Source organism: Ascaphus truei, chromosome 1 (genome assembly GCF_040206685.1).
Source record: "Ascaphus truei isolate aAscTru1 chromosome 1, aAscTru1.hap1, whole genome shotgun sequence".
In the NCBI taxonomy this organism is placed as follows: Eukaryota; Metazoa; Chordata; class Amphibia; order Anura; family Ascaphidae; genus Ascaphus; species Ascaphus truei.
In genome coordinates this window covers 447,350,872-447,360,019 of record NC_134483.1, presented here as the reverse complement: position 1 = coordinate 447,360,019, position 9,148 = coordinate 447,350,872, and the positions used below count along the sequence as shown (strand labels likewise).

The window sequence follows — 9,148 nt, the reverse complement described above, 5'->3', positions numbered from 1 at the left end:
CTGACGAAGTCTTCAGTGACGAAACGCATAGGGCGTTTCCTAAAGCAGCGAGTATAGCAGCTGCTTGAGATCTTGTATTGGGTTGCCGTTATTCCGTTCACTGCGGCTGTCTGCTGGTTCCTATGGTGAGCAGTACCAGTTGAAGGAGGTGTAGCCGGAGGAAGTCTCTGCATAGGACACTGAGTTATGACACCATCCGGTTCCTGGAGTACTCACACATCCTGCTAGATCACCGGATACACCAGAGGTGGCACCAACGGGACGTTTGGCGTGGACCCTTGCAGTTCTCAGGTGATTGAGTATACCTCATACATGCTCTTTATTGAACTCTGTTTGTGAGTGCATTTTTTATATGTTACAGTCCTATAAAACCTTTTAATACTTTAATACACTAGGAGTGCACCTGTTTTTCTTTTGTTTTTGCATATATAAAAGGACAAAGGTCCCATTCGTGGACTGAAACGTTGGTTTTGTGTTTATTTTTTCAATACACTTGTTTGTTCAATTCTGGAGTGCTGCCTGCTGATTTCGTTTCCAAACGGTATCGTATTGCTTATTCTTCATTATAGGATCTGCACCCACATCAGTGACTATAATTACGGAGTGCTTTTTGTTCTTTTTATATGTTATATATATATATATATATATATATATATATATATATATATATGTTACATGGCCTCCCGGCAGTTACTTCTGTTTCTGGGCCTTTCCTCTGTCAGTCCTCAGTCCTGTTAGTGCAGGCACTGGAAAGGTTTAATCCATTATTAGGCCTGTATGTGAATTTCAGCCTTGAATGTTGTATCAATATTCGAGGGCGGGCCTTGCAACTCTGAGGCTGTCAATCTAAGGTGTGGATATTGGTTGGAACGCCCCCCCTGCTGTGTGTGGGCCAATCTGTATCTGGCTCTGGCTTGTAATGAGTCAGAGTTAGAGACACTCCCTAAGGATGTTCAAATTGGGACATGCCTCCTAATTATCAGTTAGTGTCAGTTGAGAATTAGAGAGTGAGCTGAGAAGGATAGAAAATAGTTCTCTCCCTCCTACCCCACAGGGGCAGGGAGGGAGGGGAAGTATGCTGTTTTGAGCAGAGGAAGAACTCCCTAGTATGGAGAAGGGCATATGCATTGAAGAATCTAATGATATGCTGTACACCTGCCTGCAATAAAGCCACCAAGAAAAGACATTGCTGTGTGGATTTATGTCTCTGGGTATAAAGGAGTGTCAGTGAGGGTCCATCCCCTGCAGATCTACAGGAGATCCTCACTGGCTGGAGGCACTGCACCATCAGAAGATACCAGTGTCAAGGTAATCTGTCCCACCTTGTTCCCTGTCCTGGTTCTCCCCACACCACCGCGGATCCCTCAGCCCTCCTGTTGCCAGCAGGTTGCAGCACCCAGACCGCTTGAGGTAACCAGCAAGGAGCATACCCCCCATTTCATCTAGGGGGGGGGGATAAAAGGGTTACATATATATATACAAAAACAGTATATATCCCCTCAAATACGTCTTCAAACACATGCAGAGACAACTGTGTACACTAGGGGTATATGGGCATAACTGAGATACCTAGGAAATATGCATATTGGGTATGCTAATTACTCCTAATAGCATATTTCCCAGGTAGGTAACAGAGTTAAGAAAATCTTGTGTTTTTCACTAAACTTGTCAATGGTATTTTCCATAATAACCAGATTGACAATATCACAGTTTAATAAATAACCCCTTTAGATTATTTACTTGCTACAGAGGCTGGAGAGATTTAACTCTCTCCTCTCTTTCCTTCACTTAAAATTTCTAGAAATCTAAATTTTGCGTGCCACAGTGGCAGTATAAAACACAAAGAAAACAAAATGTACTGAAACAGGTTTATTTGATTTTCATTCATCAAGCATAACCCGAGGCTATCTGTTACACTATTCTGTTTATCAACCAATTCTGTCCTTTTAATATGCAAATAAATATGAGTTTATTTTGAATTTAAATTTAATTCAAAGGAAATACCACAACATTCACATTCTCTTTGTTACATCTTTGCATAATGCATCTACTTGAATTTGCATTCAGTTTCTTGTTTGTCCTTGAAGCAATAATCTACAAAACAAAATGATATATTGAAAAAACATTAAAAGTAATAAATAAATGAATTGTAAACAGCAGATGATAAAATTAATGCAGTTGGTTTGAAATACAATATTGTATTTGGCTTAGGTCATAAATCTAACAGCAAATTCAGACAAAGACATGAGAGCATAAACTTGTAACAAACCTGATACCTCTGTAAAAAGTTGATATGTAAACTGAAAATAAATAATTAGCTCTGTAATTAGTTTTTATGGACAACAAGAAGTAGAACAGCACATTGAAAAAAATCAGGACTTTAATTTCTAAGGATATACTGTATACATTTTATCAACAAATACACACCTGTCTATTTTTGTAGGCTTGCACTGTACATCATTGTGGGAAATTGCATACATGAGACAACTCAATGTATTTTTCCTAGAAAAATATTTTATAGATAAATCATGGGAAAAGTGAACAGGAATATGTCTATAGATGCAATAGTGTGTGGAGCTGAGTGACTAAATTGCTGTTTGATTCAAGTGCAATTTGTATTTAGTGTGTAGTTATAATAAGAAGTGAAGTGTTGTTATATTTTTGAAGGTAAAAATGTGGAAGATAAAGAGAAAAGTCTTTAAAGCATTGTTCGCTTATCAGTGACACTGTAGGTGACACAAAGACGTTTCACTTCAATATTGCAGACTGTGAAAAACATATAGGTAGACCGCTGGATGAATGGGATTGGGAAGGTATATATGATAGGATAGCCATAGCTTCCAGATGCTCAGCAGTTAGGGAAACCAACTTCAAAATACTGCACCGATGGTACTGCCCGTCTACACTCCTTCTCATCAATTTATTCCCTATGCTGGCGCAGCCATATAGGCACATTTAAGCATAACTGTTCGTCTTGTCCCAAGATCATTCTATTCGGGAGTAAGGTTTGAAGACTAATACAAAGAGTCTTGGGAATGGATTTGCCATGGAGCATAGAAACAGTGTTAATTCCATGGCCAGTGAAGGATATGGGGAGTATATATAATGGAGAAATGAATCCCCCTGTGGTGTAACAGGAACAAATCAAAGTCCAGAACACCATCTTCTGAATCCTTTTGTAATAGTAATGTATAGAATGCAATGTAAACATAAGCTGTATAATGACCAAATAATTAAAGCGCTGGAATAGAAGCCAAGGGGAATCTTACAATAAAGGGGAAACCCATGGAGTCAAATAGCAGCCAGCTACTCTAGGTCAATTCTGTGTATCTTCCATAGGCATTGAGCCAACAGCAGGAAAAAAACATTAGTACTCACAGATAGCTGTTAGTGTGTTCATCCTGGCGTGCATCCCGTTATTGAAGTCCAAAGTAGAAGTAGAGAGAAAAGCAAGGAGCGCTGCAGCAAAGAGAACTGGATTCAGATCAAGGGTTAAAAACAAACAATAGATCATGCCCATGAGAGAGCTAAAAAACACTCAGAGGCACTTCCCGCTGTGCTGGCGCTTTATCAAAGTGTATTTAAAGTATATAAAGAGTATATAAAGGATATGGAGAGGAATGTGGACCTCTTGGCAACACAAATCCTGTCAGCCGCCAAAACGGCAATCGCGACACACTGGAAACAGATCGATCACCTACCTCTAACAGCAGTTAAACACAAACTAAATTATATAATGACCATGGAGAGACTCTCCAGTCTAATCCATGGCAGATATGATAGATTTATGATAATCTGAAATCCATGGGTGATTTACCTGGTACAAAACCCAGCCTAACTACTGTCTGTAGCCCTATTGAATGACGCACGCTCTGTACTGCTGTGAATTCAGTTGTAACTATGTATGTAATTTTGAATTCTCCCTGTGTGGAGTCTATATGGATTTATCCCCCCCCCCCCCACTTGCTTCCCCCTTGTTTCTGTTTTCTGTACCCCCTTCCTCCTCCCTCCCCCTATAATTTGTAAAATCAATAAAATTCAAGTTTTAAAAGAGTGTTTTTCTATTTAATTGATGCAAGAGGATATTTGCACATCTTTTAGCATCAGTGTGCCAAAATATATCGCCTGGTTTTGTTCAACATCAGTTCTTTTTTTTAATTAAGCAGGTGTACTGTGAGATGGAGCATAAACTACTGTATACAGCTGCAGATTCAAATCATTAAAAACTTGAATTTCTCAGGTTGAAGTTAGCTTGTATCATGGCTTTCAAGGCACCCTAAAAAATGTTGCATGCAAAGAAAGCTTTGGTTATTTGCCTTTGAACATTCAGACATAAGGTGCTTAAAGTCTATTAGCTTTTGCAATATTTAAGACTGTTATCTCTTCCACAGAAGAGATAATTTAGATATTTTAATCATGATAATATTTTTCAGATTGGTAACCATACATTTATTACAACAATTGAATATCATTGATACTGATCTATGCTAGAACATCATAATTATATCAACAAACAACATGTATTTTAGTTTTATATCTGCTAATTTTATTATGTTTGTCAATCGAAATGCCAACAAGAAATTAATATTTTTTAGTTAATATCTAACCGGTTATCTGAGATGAGCATTATCTGAAAAGGGTCAACATCTTGATTTCTCCACAGATTGAAACCACTGCATTAGTAATCGCCCCTCCATTTAATTTGAATCTCCTGCCTTTTTCTGTAAATAATAAAAAAAGGTGTTAGAATGTTTGTCATTTTGTACCTGCATCCTTTTAAAACACACCTACTTCAAAAACTTACTACAAAGAAGTCATAGTATAAAAATGTACATGGTCGCTAAGCAAAAAGCTTGTATAAGGGGGGTCACACAGACACCCTTCCAATAAGCAAGGATTGAAAGGTAATAGACTTTGCAAGAGCTGAGCTGCTGCACATGGAACCTGCAGAGGTACCGCCAGTGCGGGGTTCTATGGCAGTTGGCAGCAATAAAATGATTGTTGGAATTTGAATGTGGAGATTGTCAGTTGGTGGGAAAAGTCAAACAGGGAGAGAGAGAGCAGCAGCAGCAGCAGAGAGGGGAATAATAACAGTATACAAATAAAAGTTGGATGATGATTAAAAAGGCTAAATAACTAAAACTATCAAGGATGAACAATAAAAAAAGACAAAGAGTCCTGTGCACAGAGGCAGAATGACAGTATATGAACAAAGGCAGAGGACAGAAACAGCAGGATTGTCACCAACGCACAGTACTGATAATGGACACTGTGAGAACGTATTAAGATGGGAGCAATAAGTTGATAGGGTTAAGTTATAAGTTTAAGTTGTACTGAATTTAATAGAAGTTTACTTATTAAAATACAATTTATAGATTTGTTTTGTTAATATTTAAAATGTAACTTCATTAAAAAATAAAAATTAAATATATGTACTGGGGGTACAGAACCGGCCACCTGATCATATCCATATTACGACATGCCCCCCATTGCCCCCTTACATAAATAATGTTCATTTATGGCTTAAAAAGTATTCAATATATCTGAAATTCTTGTAAGTTCTTGAAATTTTGGTATTTCTCTGCTAGTTGTAAAATGAACAACTACAGTAAATGTGTGATGAATCATCATTTTTCAATAAATATATCCTATGTTTTATAATACATGTGTAACGGGTATTCCCCCTACTCCAATCGCAGATAGCGTGCATGTGAGGGGGAACCTATATGTTACTAGGTGTGGTGCAGTACCTGTTAGGCTCACAGGAGGCCTGAGCCTCCACCAGTGAGAGCCTGAGGTGAATCCTCTGGAATGATTTTACAATACACAGCGCCTCCACCTGTGTAGGATTCTAGGAGTGTAGAATGTACCCCCCACAGGACCCACATACACAGTAAGCACTTACACCAAAATATATATGAGAACCGTTTACTGTATATGAAACATAACCATAACATCGCATCAACAATACTTTAGTGTTACCCTGTAACACTGCTCCTCAGGGGGAATAACCCCACACCATATACCAAAGTCCCAAGTGTCCCTTGATGTCCTTCACTCCCATCTAGGAGTGTATACCTCGTGCCCACCACCGTGTACACCCATACCATGTTCACAGTTTAACCCTTGTCCCATGGTCAGCGCTGCCACTATGTGTGAGTACTCTGTAGTTGGTGCACTTAATTAACAATACCTGCCCAGTGTGGCTGAACCTGGGCATTCAAGGGTCTTCAAAAAGGATCTGACGACCTCCTGGGGCGACGTCCGGTTCCACCAGCGCGGTGCTCAGGCAGAGCTGTCCACCAGGGTATGCTTCCGCTCTCTCTGCGGAGTAGGCCTGATCCCAAGCCTCGAAATGGGAAGCGCAGAATCCGCTGTGTCCCTAACTGTACTGCTGACACTAAAAGGGGCAGGGTCCCTAACCTAGGGCCTGCCCCTGAAGTGACACAACCTACTGAGTGGCTCAGGGCTAACTAGGGCCTAGGGGGCTGCTGGCTTAGTGCAGTGGGTCACTGACCCCTGCACCTTCACCTCCTTCCCCTAGACTCTCCTGGCACCGACTGGCGTGTCTCCCAGTGCGCAAAATGTATCAATCCCTGAGAGCAGGGAAATACTGCAGCCCTATTGGCTCCCTGGCATCATGTGGGGCGCTCCTGAGGCTCATGGGACCTGTAATCCCTTCCAAAGAGCCTTTCCTGATTGGTGTAGGGTTCGCGCGCTATCACTGTGGATGCACAAGCTAGCCGACTGCCTCAGGGCTATTCCCTCATTGCGCATGCGCAATGCACAAGAAGATGGCGGCACCCTGCACTTTCGGGCCGCCGCGGTTCCTCCGTAGCACTGGAGCTCTCGCTGCTCAGCCCCCATCCTCGGACATGCGAGCGGGTCCGCCGCTTTGCTCCGGCGGCACTCGCCATCACCCCGGGCACCAGAGGTGACAGGGGTCCGAGGCTACACATGTTTAAATACAATCAGTGGGCTAATGTTCCTTTTTGCTGGATCAACTCATATTTGCTTTTGGAAGCAATTGTTGCTTTAAATGATGAAACATTGTAAGTACTCTTTGTGTATAGGAGTGATAACTGACTGAGCGCATTATGAATATCTTACTTATATCTATGGTGCTATTTTTTATTATTGCAGTGAATGCTTTGGCTCAGTATTAGAATGCTGCAGGAGAGCTTACACTTTAGTAATCTAATATTTTTATTGGACCATTCATATCTGCAATATATTTCAGTAGGACGATTGGAATGGAAAACTAAGGTGATACGGATAGGACAGAGCTGGGAAACTGGTAAAACCAAGGTTTAGATGAGTAATATATTTTGGTTAGATGAGACAATGTGAATGCAGAAACGAATTATTTTAGAACAGGACAAACTATTTTGATAGAGAGAGAAGAAAAATTAAACTGTAGTGAACTATTGAAATTATAATATTGATTAGGAGGTGTTTCCCAAATACATGATGAGAATCCTATAGTAATGATTATTTTGATAGCATTCACATATTATTTTGTAACCAGTTTTTCCATCCTGCGGTTTCCCTGCTTATGATGGAGAATAAATTATATACTTAGGCATTAATTATTTATTGTCGAGCCTTTAGAAATATTACATTGTACTGACTCCTAACTCCTTCCACAAAATCCTACATAACTGGGTGTGTTAGCATCAAGATTTGCAATTGATTAATCATTGCGAGAGATTAAAAAAAGAGTTATCTAAGAGCCAACACTCTTTATAATTGGCTAGGTTTCCAGACTACAGTCTCAGTTAATTTTGCCTCTTGTTTCACATTTTGTAAAGACATTTGTGCCTATTTCACCAGCCAAATAAAATCTGATCATTTTGACGATGTTTTAACCGTTAGACTGTTATCCGAGTAAATACAATAAACACACACACACACACAAAGACACACTGTCTCTTTAAGGGAGCTTGCTCTCGCAAGACGGAAGCAGAAGCAGGAAGCAGAGACAGGGAGAAGAGCTGCCAGATGCTGGGTAAGTGCTGTGTGCTGTTGCCGCTGCCCCACCGGGTCTGGGAACGCTGGGAGAGTTCTCAGCTTTCCCCCTCCGGCGGACACGGTACCACCACAAAAAAACACAGTGGTCGCGGGTGGCCCCCGAGGACCACGCTATAACGGGGTTAAGCTGTATATGGCTGAAGAAGGGTAGACTTCGGGAATAAAAAAAGCTTAGCTGTACCTCATGAAAGAACAGAGAACGCATTCATTTCCATATGTTTTCCCATCTGTGCCACAAACAGGAAAGTAACTTCTTTTGCATCCTGGCATTTTACTATACTTATTGCAGTTTGGCTGGGGTAAAACAGATGTAAAATACTGAAATTATTGAAAGATTTTACAAAATTCAGACATTCTTAAAAAATGAAAAATAATAACATACATTTCTCTCTTACCTTACATAAATGAAACAAAAATATCATGTATTTCTCATTTATTATTAATAGTTTATTATCATGCCCATTATAATCTGGTAATTTAATTTAACATGGCAAGTACACCCCAGGGACTATCCTAGAGCACAGACATCACGTTCCAGGGTCCCCCGAAATATGCCCAAACACCTAGAACTCAGTAAAGGCGTTTAGTGTTTTTCCCACCAGGTATAAGGTGGCGAGAGGAAAAAGTGGTTTTAAACTCAGTGCTTGAGAAATAAAAGCACTGCTAACTTCTGCTAGGAAGCTCAGAGCGTGCTGAAACTTGCTGTGCGCATAGTTCAGGGAAAAACACCCATAGCATAATTTTTATAAGTCGGTATAAAAATTGATGAATGAAAGTCCCCCTCAAATAATGTATCAAACGTTAAGCACATTTTGGATTTCATTCAGACTGCCGGGGACCGGGGAATACTAATTTATTGTAACCCCCACTTAGTATGCGTCTAGTGACTCACTAAAGCAGATAAGAATGTGTAGCTCCGGACTTCTAAGACATCCCGCTGGCTTGGTGACCTGATGTATGTGAAAGCCCGGAGTTGAAAGGGCTCAGTGTCCCCAAGGTATTAGTTGGGGATGGGATCCTCAAGTACCACCATCCTAGTGTAAAGTCCGGGCAGTTTGGCAAATGGGGGCCAGCCCAGACTTCGTGTCGCCATGGAGAGGGTCTGGGTCTCATATGC

At 40.5% G+C, this 9,148-nt stretch overlaps 1 long non-coding RNA gene across 1 annotated transcript; it reads right to left on the bottom strand.

Annotated features, from left to right (window-relative positions):
- Positions 1-2,427: 2,427 nt before the first annotated feature.
- Positions 2,428-4,707, bottom strand: LOC142471770 (uncharacterized). The gene is made up of 3 exons (XR_012789544.1): positions 4,608-4,707; positions 3,379-3,459; positions 2,428-2,502 (listed from the first exon to the last, which is right to left on the bottom strand). It is a non-coding gene; the product is annotated as an uncharacterized LOC142471770 (long non-coding RNA).
- Between the last annotated feature and the right edge of the window lie 4,441 nt (positions 4,708-9,148).